The sequence below is a fragment of the Phalacrocorax carbo genome, chromosome 8 (genome assembly GCF_963921805.1).
Source record: "Phalacrocorax carbo chromosome 8, bPhaCar2.1, whole genome shotgun sequence".
Classification (NCBI taxonomy): Eukaryota; Metazoa; Chordata; class Aves; order Suliformes; family Phalacrocoracidae; genus Phalacrocorax; species Phalacrocorax carbo.
In genome coordinates, this window is record NC_087520.1 from 43,127,381 (window position 1) to 43,144,527 (window position 17,147).

At 48.1% G+C, this 17,147-nt stretch overlaps 1 long non-coding RNA gene across 3 annotated transcripts in view; it reads left to right on the forward strand.

The window, feature by feature from the left end:
- Positions 1–17,147, forward strand: part of LOC135314811 (uncharacterized) — a 32,379-nt gene that overhangs the window by 8,804 nt on the left and 6,428 nt on the right. For 2 of the 3 annotated variants that reach the window (XR_010374310.1, XR_010374309.1), the window contains exons 2-3: positions 2,759–2,895; positions 8,581–8,751. This is a non-coding gene — a long non-coding RNA (uncharacterized LOC135314811). Of the gene's footprint in view, positions 1–2,758; positions 2,896–8,580; positions 9,957–17,147 lie in introns of those variants that run through there. The other variant, XR_010374308.1, reaches the window with a different exon arrangement.

The window sequence follows — 17,147 nt, forward strand, 5'->3', positions numbered from 1 at the left end:
AAAAAAAAAAAATAATTCCAGTCCTTTTAAATGCTAATTAAGCAGGAATCAATTAAACAATTTACATAAAAATAAAAAGACAAACTTTTTTGGGGGGAGAGCAACAATTATCATCCTGTTACTTTGATTTCAGAGTCTGACTTTAGGGTCAGTCTCATTCCGTTTCTGTCTTAAGAAAGAAAATTATTCCTGCCCCCCTAACTGTTTCCACCCCATCTGCATTTGCGTGCCAGAAAAATTGATAGCGCTCGTTTAAAAAATAAAAAAATCAGATTTTTGCAGACTTTTTTCCCCCACTCGATAATTTCTCAGCGTGGAGGGACCCACGCCGGGTCCCAGCGAGCGGGTTTCTCCCCCCAGGAGCTCTATGAGCGCAGCCTTTGGCATCTCGCTCCTTTTCAACACTTTCCTTTTGTGGGCAAAAGCTCTCGGCGGAGGAGCCTCCCCGGCAGAGCCAAGCAGACCTGCAGCGTTTGTGCACTCAGATGTTTTACTACTGTTACGATTCCTCATTGACTAAAGCACCGAGAAAATCAGAGCGTAAACAAGTTGCTGTTGGAAGGGGATGCGAACAAAATTTGGGGCGAGTGAAGCTTAGAAGGGAAGGGAAACAAGGAAAACAAGGGGAAAAAAAGAAAAATGAGAAAACCCTACCCAACGTTTTCCCCATGCCGTGGCTGAGCTGCACCAGAGCTGCAGGGGGGAATTTGGAGTTTGGGGGGCAGAGAAGCGCTCTGAAAATAGCTTTTTCTCCCTTAAAATATCTCTAGGTGTCAAGCCGTCACCCCAGGGAAAAGGGAGATTCCCAGCGCAGGGCTCAGCGCGGACCGTAGAGGGGGTTTCTTTGTTCTCTCCTCGCACCTGGAATTAGCCTTTATTCCATGATGCTTTTTCCCCCCTTCTTTCTCTTTTATTTGGGGTGAAAACATTGCTTTTTCCCAGTGACATGAAATGATTCTGTAGGAGGGATTGTGAGGGCAAAAAAAAAAAATCCCAAACCCAGTAGAGTAGCTGGCTTTGGAGGAAATCCCACCAAATTTCAGCCTGTGCTGTTAGAGCCAGGTAGGCCCTGCAGAGCTGCCTGGGGTGGGGGGCAGCAGGGCAGGGGGTCCGGGGGTCCCCCAGACACGCAGCCCCTCGCTGGCACTCACCCTGAAGCAGGGACAGCCCTTGTGCTGGTCGCTGTGGGCAGCCCCTGCGGGGGGAGCAGCTAAAGGACGGGTACAAAGGTCTGCCCCTGCCCCGACACGCACACACGTACACGTCCCCACGCTCGCAGACACCCCCCCCCGCCCCGCTCCTCTAACCCCCACATCCGACCGCGCTGCTCTCTAGAAGCACTAATGATGCCACAGACCAGCTATGCGGCGTGAGGCAAAAGCAGATGAAAGTGATGTCACATTAATGTCAGCTCACAACTCGAGCCCACACAGCCTTGATTGCTCTTATTAATCTTGCCAATTTGTCTGTCAGCACTTGGCTAATCCCTAAATAGCCTCCCAACAGGTGCTTTATGCTTCCACCACATCCCTGCTCCCCAGCACCCCCCGGGAGCCCTGCTTGCCCTCCCCGGTGACACCGGCTTTCTCCTGTCCATCCGGGACCGTCTCTTTTCCCCCTGGGAGGGCTGGAAGGGAGAGAGGCGACTTTGCAGATGTTGTTTAGTCTGTCCAAAGATGGGTCGGAGCTTTGGACTTCCCAAAAGGAAGTGATGACTGGGTTGGGAAGGGGGCGGGGGGCAGAAATCAGGAGATGCTGGAAAAACTGGGGGGTTGGCAGAGGGGAATTACCTGGTGGTAACGGGGAGTGAGAAAACCCTCCGCCCGGGGTTAGCCCCACATCGCAGTTACAAAACGCGTTTACGGCACCCTCTGCCTCGACTATTGCGCAATAGCGAGCCGCGTCGCTTTTATTTGTCATGGGTTTGGTGGTTTTATTGAGAGGGGAGAGAAGATAAAAACAAAAGGTCCAAACTGGAGCGGTAGTGGAAAAGCCACATTGCACCCTAAGCAATTTTATCCTGCAATTAAGCTGAGGGTCGATTATTTTCTTTACTCCACTACCAGAAAATCCACTGGCTTATTATAGTGTATATTTAGCCGTAAAGTACCTGCCGTGCATTGAGTAGAAAGACTAAAATTATTGTGTTGCAAGGCTTAATCTTCTTAACGTTGTTATTTAGCGCAGTAGTTTTAATCACAAACCACAGATTTTGTGTTTAAGGCTATTAACTACTAAACCCAATTAACTGCTAAACCCTATTAGCTGGTAAAGCCGAGTCCAGGCTGCTTTTCTCTCTCTGCATTGAGAAAAAAAAAATGTTTTATTTCTGTTTGGCAACATGAAAAGGTTTGCACACAGGCTACGAGCCCCATGCCTTGCAGTGGTCTCCTCTCGTGGTTCACCTGGGAGATGCTTTGGGCCGGAGGAAGAGCTGCCAAACCCGGCTTTGGCACAGCAGGCTCCTATTTTATATCCAGAGCTGGCTGGGGCTATTTCCAACAGCAGGAAGGAAGAGCTTTCAGGAGCACCTTCAGCCATTTCACCGAGAACCTGGTCCAAAGTGGTCCGAGTCACCAAGGGAAGTATTTCCACTAACTGAGCTCAGGGCTGTTCATCATTAACCCTTGGGTGCTTCGGATAAGATCCTAAAAGCTCTCTAAAAAGCTCATGACTGCAAGCTGTTTCACTCCATCCTGACCTGGATTTATTATCAGGAGACAGATAGATCTTTTTTTTCTTTTTCTTTCTCCCCAAGCCATTTATTTCATCCAATACAACTATCCATCACAGTGCGCTGGAACCGACCTGCGATCCGAGGATATTCTTAGATACGCAGCATGTCAGGAAACAGCTATCAGCCCCGCATGATGCAAATATTTGGATGACCGAGAGGTAGGAAGGATTGTCCAAATGTTTACTAAAGGCTGTTGATAGCCTAAGGATTTATAACTGGTGGATAGTGTCTGCCCCCACACAGCTCCTCTAGCAGGTGCATCCAGTTTCAACATGACACATGGTATATGTGTGCTCTGGGAAAGGGGATGTAGGAGAAAGCCTGTTTCATAGGTCTCAGCTCCCTTTTCCCAGCTCTGTTAAGCTGCTTACAGGTTTGGAGCCCATGGAGCAGCAATATGGGAGTCCAGGCTCCACTCCAATGATGCATACCCCTAATAGCAATTCAAAATATTAGTAATATTTAAAAACAAAAGACAGGCATCGAGCACGTTTAGTTGGAATTTCCTAAGTGAAACCAATGCTCTGAATACTTTAGGCCCGTCAAAATATTCCTTGTCACACTCCCTCAGTGCTGCGGTGGGGGAAATTCATGACAGTGTTCTAGTTATTGTTCTTGGCATTTCACTTCCAAATTTCCACCACTGGGATTTGATCCCTTCTGTCTCACAGTAAGCCCTAATTGCTGCTACAGGCATATCAGAAGTGTTAACAGATCAGTTTTAACCATTTCTGGTGTTCAAATAGCTACAGCTTTCCAGTGGTGGTGCAGACCCTGCTGGAAATGCCCCAGACCTATTGTCAGGTAGCCTCTGCTTCTGCCCTTCCAGCCAAAAGGGGAGCGCACATCCGATATAGACCAGGCTGACTGACTAGAGCTGGAAATACAGCCAAGGAAAGTTTTAGTACCTTGCCTCAGATCGTTCAATGATTCAACGGCAGAAAGGTCAACTGGTGCCTTGATACCCCATCCTGTAACCTGCTGTCCCAATGCTACTGCCAACCCCACCACCCGCTCAAAGCTGGGCCATCACCAGTGCTAGATCGGGTCATCCATGGCTTTGTTTAGCAGAGCTTTGAGAGCCTCCAACAACAGAGTCCAACAACCACAAATATTGACGGTCCAGGTAGCAGAGGAGCCGTCGGTGCCATCCAACCAGGCTCTCAAGCTCTGCTATCAGAGCAGCAGCGTTTTGGCTGTAAACTTTCCTGCTACCATGTTATTGAGAAACAATACCCTACGAAACGGGAGAAATCAGCGTAGAATTGAGTCACACAGGTCCGGTAATCACTTCCACTCCACTATTTTGCAAGTTTTGACTCTGCTGGGAACATGAACGCATACATTTAGCGTGCCGCAGACACCCAGACAACGTGCTTTTCTTAGTAACCAACAGCAATTGTATCTGCTGCAGAAAAACCTTTAATTCATTACAGCCCCAGACTAGTAGAGCTTACCGACTGCTCAGATGGGGAATACAATGGCCCTATTGTTTCGCCAAGGGAAGATTTCTTAGTTGCATGCTGTTGCGTAAACTGTATGTTTTCTATTTGTCACCTGATTCATTTCAGCGAGCTTTCTTAGATAGAGTTAAGACCATTTGTCGTCCCACCCTGAAGCAACGAAAGAAACTGTCACAGGCTGTGGACCAGATTATTAGTGTTACCTCTTTTGGTTTGTTTAAAAAACTAAGAAGAGAACTTGGTGTTCTTCTAGGGAGAAGAAATTGCGTAATAAAATATATGGGAAAAAAAGAAGTGCGTGCTCAAATTCCAAAGTCATCTGTTGTGCTCAATGAAGGTTTTTTATATATTAAAAGAATTCAGTCCTGGGTTTGATGTCACATTCTCGGTGTGACCTTAGATACGGAGTCATAACTCAGACTAATCTGGACTCCTCTCTCCTCGAGCGTATTTCTCAACAATCACCCACCAGTGCTGGAAACGTGTTTCCTAGGCAAGGCTCTTGAGCCATCTGCTGGCTCCAAGCCAGAGGGATGCAAGGAAGGACCAGTCGCATCTGGTAAAGTGGCTGGTTGGTAGCTGCAAGTTCTCACTGGGGCTGGTGGCATCTGGACCAGGTGTCCCGGGGACCAGCATTGCAGGTGTAGAGCGATCAGAGGCAGAATGTCAACTGCGGCTTTGCTTTTCCTGCAAGAGTGACTGTTTCTGCAAATGAATGTGCTGCTTGTGGTCACACTGCGCGCAGCCCAAAGCTTTCTTGACAGCAGTGCCAACCGTGCTCTTGCATTAATACCTCCAGTTTTTCTTCAGCGGTGAGCCTTGGGATTATATTTGCACTCCAGGGGGGATGTGCTATGGCGCTGGAAGAGTCTTCCTGCAGATCTCCCTCCACGGAGACTGGCCGGGGGGATCACGTGCTGGTGTTGCTGGGTCTCCCCTTTCCCCAGACTCAGGGCTGGCTCAGTGGGTGCAGCGTGGTGGGAATGCGAGGGATTAGGTGAAGGAAATGGCAGGCAGGGCTGGTGGGGACATATAGACCACCCTCCCACCCAGCTGCCTGAAGAAAATCCCCCTGGAGAGAGAATTCAGACTCTGGCTGTGTTAGCTTTCTGGTTTGGGAGCTCATACCCTCTTTTCCAGCCAGTTTTTTGTGGAAGGATTACGACTCTTCAGATACTGTAGATAGAGTAATATTGAGATTTAAAAAAAAAAGGTAAAAAGATCGGCTATAAGGCATTCCAGCCCAGAACTGCAATCCTAAAGCCTCGGTTTGCCTGTTGTCTGAACGTAGGAGCACCCACATTGCATGGGGGCAATGGCAGGCTCGAACCTCTCTGGCAGAAGAGAGAACCTGCTGCTGCCCCGTTGCAGGTCTATTCTCTAGACTCTGTGGCAGAGCTGTTTTAGGAGAGAAAGGCCACCGATACCAGCTTCCAGAGAGGGTGTTGAGGGATGGAGGACACTCTTCTGTTTTAACATTCACGGCTCTCTTCCCAACTGACCCAAAGCAGCGGCACTTGGAGTTGCTGGCTTTAGGTTGGTGGGGGAGATCAATTCATTTTTGAAGTTCTGACCCTCCCCAGACCCCAAACAGGGACTTTAAGCACCTCACACAGGCTCTTCTCACTTGGAAGCATTGCTGCTCTTTGTCCCACCTTTGCTATGGAAGCCCAACCAGGAGAAGGTTGCAAAACCAGTAGGATTTGGCCCAGGTTTAGCCGAAGCAGATAAATGAGCTCAGTCCCTGGTACGCTCCAGTGCCTTCGGACTTGGAGACTGTGAGTGATGGCTTGTGGTCCAGACCAGCATGGTGCTTTTAGCTATATATAATTAGATGTTTTTCTAAAGCAAACCATTACTGACAGATTGAAAAGTTTTTATTCTACAGGATTTTCCTGCCTCATCTGACAGGGAACATGCAGGATTCACTCGAACTCTGCTTCCTTGGAGTAAATCACAGCATGGGGCTGCCTTATCTCAACCAGAGACCCTGTACAGGAATGTTGCACTGTCCAGCCCTCGGGCCACCCACCCCTGATCCCAGGCATCAGCATCTGCTCCAGGTCCAAGCTCTGACTCTTCAGAGACATATTTTTGCAAGGTCAGGAGGTTGGGTGGTAAAAGGGGAGTGGGGAATAGCAGAGAGACAGTTGAGGCTGACTCTGCAAAGAGATTTCAGGGGGATGTTTACACTGGCCATTAAGTGCAGACTTGAGCCTGTTCTCTCCAGATTTGCCGCCCATCTGCGTTGTTTGCATACATACGCACATCAGGCACAGATGCAGTTCTAGCTTCAAGGTCTTTCTGCATGAGGGTGGCCCATGCATGCTCTGCACCCTTGGTCATGCAACTTGGGCCAAGAGGACCAAGGCATGACCGTGTAAGGCAGCTAGCCCCGGTAGGCATCATCTGATCCCTGGGTCCTTTGTAGGGCAACGAAGATGCTTTCAGCATGAGCTGTGACTGAGATGCTGTGGTACAGCCAAAAGGAAGGATAAATAAGCAGAAAAGCCATATGGCAGGGGGGCACATAGGAGAAAGGGAGAAATAGCTGTGTCAGGTGGAAGTAGATGGGTGTCCAACTCAATTGGATGGAGATACAGCTCTGTGTATTGCCTTCATCCACCATGGAACATTTCTTTTCATGACATGTTGTGGTGACTCACCACCCGCTAGCTTGTCAGCAGAAAGGATTACAGAAAATAGCATTGCACTGGACAGCTAGCAAACATCCCCTCTGTGGAAACGGTGTCCTTTGGGCTCAGGTAAAGAAGATTATTTCATGTAAAGTTTTTCTGTGAAATTTCTGTTTGCATTTGTCTGGAAGGGCCAATTAACTGTCTTCATCTGAGAATTAGCTGTGAAAGGGGTCACGGAACATGGTCTGACTGCCCATCAGGACCAGGGGGAGACACTTTCTACGTGCATCACACCACTTTCCCAGAAGAAATTTCAGTACAGACAGAGAGAGAGAGGGGAAAAAGAGAATGGTCCAAGCAAAATTCTGATTTTCTTAAGTTGCTAAACTGAAAATGGGTTATTACTTTTTGCACAACCACTTCTGTATAAATCCTTCCTCAATGACGGGGAAAACATCATTTCCTTTTCTCTAAGGGCTGGTCTCAACAAGGGAGATGAAGACTCCAATCTGTTCCCAGTGAAATCAGGATTTGCTGTCCAATACAGAGGGTTGCCTGGTGAATTCTTCCCTAACTACTCATTAAAATGATCTACCCCAACTCCTACAGAGCCTTCTAAGTGAGTGGCTCATTTTCAGAGCCTAAGCCTGAAGTCCGGGAAGTCATCCCCGCCTGTCACCCAGCCCAGGATGCTCGTCCCTGCGATTTTGTCCCTGTCCCACTGAAGAGCCTTGGGGCTGAGCCACCCACTACAGCGTCCCTGAACTCAATTCCAGTTTCAGGCCACAGTTTCCTCCGTGGCAGAGAATGGGATTCTCCCTCCCTCCTTCCCTCTCTCACCATGCAGCTGCTCAGCTCTGCGAGGGAAAGGCTCCCAGATGTGCTCGGGAGGGAGCGGGCAGAGTCCTGAATTCCACTCCGTGCTGGGTGGACTCTTTGTATATTTTGTTTTAAGAAGAAAATATGTAGAGAGTCCTTGGAGAAAGGCCGGGGACGAGGCACGACCCTGTGAGCACACTAACCACAGGGCTAGGAGGTCCTGCAAGTCATCTGCCCTTGGCTTGCCTTTGCCTGCGAGATGAACCGCCGGCTGACGGGCAGCTCTCTGCATCGTCAGCAGCTGAAGCCCATCTGCATCACACAACAGGTCCCTATACCCTTTCCTGGAGATGGCTCAAGGCGACCAGACCCTTTTTGAAAATGGGTTTTTACTTAAAAGCCAGCAAGTGCTACAACACCTAAACGCCCACATTTGGTATTTTTGGTATTCTTGGCCGGTAAATGATGTGCCATATCAGATCAATAAATACTCACACACTCGTAAGTGCTTTATGGGGCTGGTTTCATTGCATTTTCAGTGCATTTAGCTGTGGTACTTGGTAGCTACTTGATTATTGCGTGAGAGAATACGTTTATGAAGTGTTTGCCTTCATTTGGTTAATCATTTCATTGATGTGTAATACAAAAAATGGTATGAAACTAATTGTTTCCCTGGAAACAGGAACCCAGCAAATGATTTCATATCACAGCTTGGCAAAAGAAAAAGAAACTTCTGTAATTGTTCCCATTAACCAAGCGCAAAGGATTCATGCTCAATCTCTGCTGCACTCTGCTTCACTTCTGCTGTGAATTAGGGGACGAAAAGTCAGCACAGAACCACATAAAAAAGCATCAAAACAAGCTGTGCTTTATTGAGTATTTGTAGTTCTGCCACCAAAACCATTTCCCTTCTGCTTTACAGGTTTCTGGCCAGCAACACCAATGGCGGTCACGGCCAACCCGTTAATTCGATGTCATGCATAGGGGCTTTAACTATGCATGAGCCATGTGCATGCGGGAGGAGGGAGGACATCCCTGACCGCGCTGCAGGACTGAGTTGTGGGTTGGAGACAGGACATCCCGCATCTCAAGGGTGAGTGCTTAGAAAGTGTAGGCAAAGCCAACTTCTGGAGCAAGTAATCGGGGCAACCATCCCCTGTGCCAGGCAACCGAGATAGGCTGCCATGCAAATCAGCGTGTATGTGCATGGAATAACCCAAACCTCACCTTTACTGGGGTTTTCCCCTCTTCTACTGTAGGAATTACTAACGACTGGGTCATCTCAAGGGCTTTGTTGCTTTAGAAAATCTCCAGTATCACTGTACTAGAGGGACTCATATTTTCCAGTTGTCTAAATTTCCCACCACACGGAGATTTCCTCATCCCAGGCAGCCCAGTGAGGAGCAGCAGGTCCTAGGAAGGTGCTTTATGGTCATGGACCATCACGTTCAAGATCAGCCCGGCCAGTTTTAGTAAGCCTAATGGCTCTACAATGCTGCGGGGTGGCCTGCCTTTGTGCCCATGCAGAGGTGTGAGCCTCCCAGGCACCCTCCCACCCCGGGGGGGAGGCACCCCCACATTCCCCCATCTGCTTGGGGGCTCTGCCCCTAAACCCAGCCGCATCACGCACAGCAATAAAAGGGAACTGGCAGCACAAACCCCACCCTGGCCAACAGGCCAGTGGCCACCTAACCCCATCATCTTCCCTAGAGGGACCTGCTCCATCCCGGGAACCACCGCAGAACGTGTTTCTCACTAGGCTAATTACTGCTAATTGCGCCACTTTGCTCTCCCCAGCCTTGCCCTGAACAGGGCTGACGGGGTATCAGCCAGATAAGGAGCACTCAGCGCAGGTAACTGGTAAATGCTGTCAGACCTGTGGTGGGTGAGCTGCCTTCTGGAGGGGTTATCTCCTGCTGAGAGCCCGAGGCACCGACCTCCTAGGAGGGACACTGGGGTCCTGAGGATACGTGGAGGGTAGCTGTGACCGGCACGCTCCTCTAAGCCTTTCAGGAAGTGCTATAAAGGATTTTGGTGGCTCAGGATTTGCAAACACTAGAAAAGCAAGCTGCCATTCATTTTATAGTAATTCTTTTAAATTTACTTAACATGCAGTTTATTCGTTTGAGTGGTTTTTGCTGTTGTTAATTTAACACTGTGGAAATGAAGGTTTCGTTATTTCTCCCTTTTTTTTTTTTTTCCTACAGAGAAATAAACTCTTCTTTTAACAAATGATGTATCTCTGATCTTTTGTTATTTGTCACCATTTCTGCTGACCTACATGAAGTAATTCAGCTTCTACGCTGGCCTGAGCACTAGGTAGGAATTATTAACACCTGCTCACCAAAGAGGAAACTCGGACAAGGTGTCATTGCTGTTCTGCAACATTTTTTGAAAATTAATTTCAATAGAATACTTGAAAATTTTGCAGCCTGCTCAGAGAAAAGTCTTGTGCGTAGATGCAGCTCTGGCTGTGTGTACAATCACACATCGCACCTGGCAGGTAAAACACGCAACGCCTGGCCGCGTCAGTACCTACTCGCTGCCTTGCACTTGGGTATCTCGATGCTTGTTGTAAAAACTAAGAGGGCGCCACTACTTCGTTTGATGGATGGGTCAACAGAGCTTGTTCACGGCTATCAAAGTCAATGGGAGGGCAAATCACACACCTGAGAGATCCGCTGGGTCCTCTAATCCAATGTTTGGGATATTTTCTATGTCAGGTATGTCCACATATAAAAGCAACGTAGGAGAGGCGGATAGGCAGGAAGGCAGGCAGAACATTTTCTTCCTAGAGGTACCTCAGTCATCTGCTTTTCCTTTTACCCTGCAAGTCTTGTCCGCTTTCAGTTTGGTTTAAGTTACCAAAGTTTCTCAGCTTGTTACAGTAAAGCTCATAACAAAGTCTGTGGCCAGCTCTTTCTTTGATAATTCCTTTCCCCCCATTTGTTTATCTCAAGCGCTGAGCTTTGTTCCAGGCCCAAAACCAAAAGCCTTTCTACCCTGTTCTCTTCTTGACTTGTTGCAGATGTAACGAAATAAATCTTTAGAAAGAACAAACCTTCACTTCCTCTCTCCCATCTGATTCAGTCACAAACCCCAGGAAAGAAAAATAAATCACAATGTGAGCTCACCCAGTCTCGAAGGATACCATGTCTAGTCCTGTAGGCCACCATTCAAACTGGACGTGTCCGTCCCTCAGAGAAGGCAGTGAACACAGCGACCAAATCAGCAGCATCAGCCCAGGCTATCGGGTGAAACCACCCGCGCAAAACAAAGCCCCGTGCGTTGCCGGGAGCCAGATGCCCATCTTACCCACTCTTCCTAATTCTCCATGTTATTTTTCCCCTCCAGGGTCTGACAATGGGAAAAAGATCTGATAAGCATGAAACCCTTATTTTGAGCATGGCCAGGGTCAAGAACAGACAAAAACTTTGCCATCAGCCTGAACTGAGGCTGATGTGATGGTCAGCAGCAGCTGTGAGCACAACCAAGCTGTTGGTGCCTTCCTGGAGCTTGTCCCTTGAGCACCGAAGGGCGATGGGCATTGCTGGCTTTTCTCACAGCCCCACTGGTGGCTCTGCCTCTCTCGTCTCTCCCCTGCCACCCACCTAATGTGTTTTAACCTGTAATCAGAAAAATCAGCTGCAGGATATGTTTGTTTTTCTAAACTGGCTCTAGCAAAGAGGTAGAAAAGTGCCTCCAAAGAGAGTTTCTCTTTCTTCTGAGCTGCATCTACATGTGAAACCTGTGTTACTTTTCCACCAACCCTTAAAGGAAGGCTCAAACAATCCCTAAATGCAACCAAATTACGGTGTCTTGCTGAACGGCTGTTTTCAGCCAACGTGCCAGAGACCCCATGTATGTTCTCCTACCCAGCCCCGGCTCGGGAGCGACGCACGTCACCCTGAAGCCCTTTCCAGTGCCCACCTCACTTTTGCATTGCCCTGGACCAGGGACGGGTACCTGGTCACGGCGTCTCCACCATGGGGTTTGCAAGTGAAGTGGGGCACAAATTCTTAAAATGGGGTTGCCTACATGTGCCTAACCATGTCTTCTGTTGACACGGGGTCTAACTTAAAGACAGACCTAGCTTTAAGCCAGGGTATGCTGGAAGTGTATAACAGGGATGATCTGGATTTACACCAGGTAGCATCTGGCCCATTGGTTTTTATTCTTTCAAGGGTATTTGGGGGAAAATGTACAGAACCACAAAGAATGCTGAAGTCAGAAGACATTTGGGTTATGCCTCTAGTCCCAGACCTTCACTCTGGAGGGATGAACTGAGGGTTTTTTCTTTCTTTTTTTTTTTTTTAAATTTAAACAAGAGGTCTTTGCACATTTGAAACAATCTGTACAGTTAGCATTGAAGAAAGTGTAATTAGACACTTTGAGAACTGGAAGAAATTAACTCCAACCACGGACCATCACTCAGACTATTACTTAATAATACTTCCCAAATGTGCAAAGTACTTAGTTTTAGAATAACAGGAAAGCAGTATAACTTCTCAGCGAGAGCAAAGGCTTTGGCCCGGGGAGCATGCATGGAAAAGTAGAAAGCCACCATGCTCCAAAGCCAGAAGATGCTTGCCACCTCCCACCACCCGCGGGGTACCAGGGCGCCGGGCCGGGACAAACCTGCTCGGCCATGGGGCCGGGCTGTGAAGGATGCAATTCACGGTCCACGGCCCCGCAGCGCTTGAATGGCTGGAACGGAGTCAATGGGAGCAACCGGCCCGAGGTGCAACGAGCTGCGTGTGAGAAGATCGCCTTCAGTTCCAACATGCCAAGGAAACCGCTGAGAAATTGCTGTTTTCCTTCTTCTCCAGCACCGGGCAGAGCCGTTGACTCACCCCACGCTACAGAGGCCTGGCTAGAAAGAGATTATTGTGATTTCTGCCCGTTTCTTTCCTCACTACAAAAGGCCCCATTCATCTGGGCTAATTTTGAAGGGAGAGCAAGGGGTATCAGTAGCATGAACTGTATCTGGGTGTCTCGACCACATTTCAGCAAGCCACGCTTGTTGGCCAGTCCAACCCGGTGAAATAGATATCTTTCATTTGAAGCTTTTTAGTGGATCGTTTCTCTGATTTTAAACAGAAGTATCTTTTCTGGCCGTGGCAAGTTTAAAAAGTACTGACGAAGCAGGGACGGACATTTTCATAGCAAAAACAAGAGGCCATTCAAAAAGTGGGGGGGGAAAAAAGTTGTTCTCATGGCAGATACATGTTTCTGCCGCTGCAGTTGACCTACCTACCTTTGCCTACCTAAATGCACCCCACGTATATGCAATAAGGCCGTGTCCAGAACAGTGAATCTCTTGCCTTATTTCAAAGCGATGAAAAAAATTGATTTTTTTTTAAAAAAAATACATACATGATGCCTTATATGCTTAACCGCTAGTCTTTGTGGAGCACAACTGGGACTGCCTGTGTGTGTGGGAAGAGCTACAACATAATTGCTTTCAGCAGAATATCACTGTAGTCTATAATTAAAATATATGAGGTTGCCAGTTTCAAAATTTTTAAGTGATTTCATCTGTATTTGGGTGATTATGTCTCTCTGAGCGGCTCATTTAAAATGATACTTCTATTTTCAGCACACAAAATGGTTGCCGGGCAAAAGAGAAAGATAATTTTGTTCTCTCCTCCTTGCTGTCTCCAAGACAGCATCTAGGGAAGCCTGGAGAGACAGAGCTCAGACTTTAACAACATGTCCCATCACCGGGGAAATCTGTGGTCAAAGCTGCTCATGAAGTGTCATTCCAGAGATGGAATGGAAGGTGTTGAGAAAGAACGCCAAAAAAAAAAACAACCCAGAAAGAAAGACAAAAAAAAAAACCTAACAGAAAAATTTGGCACCTCCTAAATCACAGTGACAATTTCAGCACAGTGTTTACACAGGGTGGTCAATGAAATTGCCTGAGACTGATTATACCCACATGCCACTTGCCAGGCAACAAGGATGTCCCGCAGTATCGGAAACCAAACAGGAGGAAACCCGTGCCAGTGGCAATCACCATCAGCGCGAGAGCATCGGGGCCGGGACTGCTTCCCCCCCAGCCTCAATAAGTGGAAGGAGCAGTAGGAAGAGGGACATTTCGGTCCTCCCCACCACTCAGCCATGATCGTGTGAAGGGAGGCTTTTGAGGCCACCATTGATGAGGAGTCCTGCAAGGTGGTTTTAGGGTATCCTCAAGTTTTGATAAAATAAACCTGCATGGTCATGAAGCCCCTCTGCAACTTCTTCTGCAGCTGGGATCCATGGGATCAGCTGGGGCATCATTTGCTCCGTCCCTGGTCCTCTCCTAAAGCCCTCATGGTCTGTTTGCAGGCAGACCTGTGCTGAAACTCAAGCGAAAGTGGAGGGGCCTCAGCTGCATCCCATCTTCCTTAGGAAAAACAGCAGGGGAATATTGTGGTCCCATCTTAAGGAGAATAACTCAGAGCGTGTCTGCCCCCACAAAGTGTCCCAGATTACCACGAGGGGGAGGTGGCCCTTTTCTCAAGCCCACTGTAGTGCCCCTAGAAGCCTTTCTCTCACTTCTGGTCTTTCTCCAAGGTAACTTCTGTCTTTAAGAAGAGGTCTCTTCCCCAGGAGGCTGGATGGCTCCTCACAGTGGCACAGACCCATGATATCAAGCATGGCTAGTTTTGGTGGGATTAATCTCCCCAGAAAGCTTTTAACTCTGAGGTTGTCCTTTGCTGGGAGCTGTTGCAGCATCAGTTACCTGGTGGGCTGCAGTGTCCCTGCAGGAGTAAATGAGCCCCATCCCTTGTCAAAGGAAAAGATGCAAGTGCTGACATAATGGAAGGGCTCAAAAAATGGAGACCAAGTAACACAGTTAACATACGTGACTGTGTACAACTGTCTGCAGCAGAACAAGGGCTCCGTGCTCACCGCAGCTGGTCACTTCACCTGGTGGCAGGGCCGGAGCAGGCGATGCAGACACCTAATTACCTTGCCAGGGCTCTGTTGCTCTTAAAAAATAGGAGAAAGAGCAAGAGACAAACCCTCTGGAGGACAGTTCTGAGCAAGAGAGGACAGTACAAGAGTGCTGACTGCAACGTGCGGCAGCTTTCAGGACATCCTGATGACACGGATACATCCGGAATAAATTCTGTGCGCATTCTAGTCACTCATGGGCTTTGGCTTTGGAAATGTCTTGACTTTGTGGCTTTCAGCTGAGCGATAAAGACTTGCTCGGTTCCCTTTGACAGCTGCCAAGGCCAGCCATGCCTCAGCGCTGCCGGGTAGCATCCTCTTCCCCGTGCAGGAGGGATGCAGGCTCACGAGCTGTTAAAGGTATGCGCAGCACACAGCGTTTTTGATCAAAATAAGTAATATAAGAAGGCAAAGACGATAGCACTGCTGTTATAATTGTAATGAGTCACAAATGCTATTTTGATGGTTTTCTTTGAAAGAAATACACAAAACCCAAGCGATTTAATTAAAGATCTTCAAGGCTTTGTAATCAGCATGGCCACAAATGAAGGCAAGTCTACTTTCATGTGGCAGAATACATGAGTAGTTTTCCCATTAAAACAAAAAGAAAGAAGAGAAAACGACATTTTAAAGAGTTTTGTTTATAACAATACTAGGACACAACATGAAGGACCTCTATCCCCCATGTGAGAGAAAGACTGTGATCAGCTTAGATAAAGCACAGAGGGTTCTGGGGGTTTTTTAATGGCTTATGAATGTGTGCATTACATTACACATGTCTGCTTAGCACTGAGCACATCTCCCAGGAGTCCTTTGGCAAATGCATTTGGGAACAAGAAAAGGAAGGCACTCCCAGAGAGTCAAAGATGCGGACAGGTAGCTAGAAACATTCACCCAGCTCAATTGCTGAAGCTCTCTCTGAGCTTTTTCAGAACAGATGCCCAAAGGCTAGGACACAGAAGCAGCCTTTGAAGCTGTTGAGATCTTTAAACCAAAGAAATAGGATGGGTCACTCATCAAAGAATTTTTATTTTTAGCAAGAAAGCGCAGAGAAAGTGAACATTTTTGACCTAAGTGTGCCGGGGGCTCTGACCACCTGGGACCCATCTGCTTGGAGGAGCAGGAAACACTGTGAGGCTCGACCTGATAGAAATAGCTACCGTTTCCTTTGCATCATATCACCACCTTGCCTGTGAGGTGCACACGATCCCGCCTGCATCCAAGATTTGCTGCAAAACATCAGGGAAATGGTGAGAGGGCAGATTAATCCCGTTTACTCTGGAGAAGCCCATGATTAATGCAACTTGGATGGTGCTGTAGGAAGGGGGATGGCTTAAAAAGATGGAAGGAAGTCTGTGGCTGTCCTTACTTGATACTATATATGGTATTTGGTCAGTTCTGCTTTAGAAGATGCAGCCAGAATTGCATTTTTACTGTATTTCTTTCTGAAGCAGAAAAAAGGTCAAATAACTTCACTGCGCTTAAAGAGCCTGTGGTGATGGATAGTGCTCTGAGTGGCAGATGCTAAGTTTCGAGCCCTGGGAGCACTCATGGGGGCTGCTACAGGGGCTACGCCCCCCCCGCCCTCTGCCAGACCAGCGAGCCCTTAGGCTGGGTGGGCTGTCTGCTCCTACTCCCTTGGGACTCTCCTCCGCCCCGATTTTGACCCGTATGGACAGGCTCAGTGGGGAACTGTGTTGGGTTTGACATATGAACCCTCCGGACCAAAGCTGTGGTGTCTGCCGGGGGGGGACAGTCCTGGGCTGGCAGGAGCCAGGGCTCTGAGGAAGGAAAGGGTCTACCAAAGAGGTTACTCATAGGTGATGAGGCAACTGATGGCCATGGACCGACAGAGAAGGAACGTGTGGGAAAACGGGGCAACCAGCAAGAAGTGAGTCTCTGTCTACCTTGGAGAAGTCCCAGGGGATCACAGCTCCTTCCTTGTCCCGTCCCACTGCCAAGAAAGTCATAAGCTCACCTTTATCCTCAGCCCCCTGAAATCTCAGTGCTCCTTTCAGCCTGCCTTTTAGCTCAGGCTCATCTCATGTGACAGGGCTTTGCTAGCAGGTCTACCATTTATTCCCACTGAACTGGCCACCCCTGGATGGTTTCTCAGGGCTAGGGCCATCTAGTTGACCCAACTCCTCTCCAGCAGCCCTCAGTTAGGGTCCAAAGCATCTGGGGGCTGCATTTTTTGCAAAGCCTGGCAGCCCTTTCCTTCTCTGATCCAACCGGCACTGATAACCACCGCTGCTGAAAGTGCAGGAACATCCCCCCTTCCCTCCACTCCCCTTTTACATCTGCTCTACATTTGCATCTCAGAAATTAGAGAACTTAGTTATGCGGAATTACATAGCTTGGGCTGCAGTATGGAACTGATTGGGTATTCAAGCTAAATAAGACGAGTTTAAAGATCTTTCCAGGAAATTGAGTGGAACACCCAAACTGACATTCGGTATTAAATATTATATTTGTGCAGTTGCTCTTTATAGCCCGTTGGCATTGAACATCTGGGAGCACGATTTATAGCATACAGAAACTGAA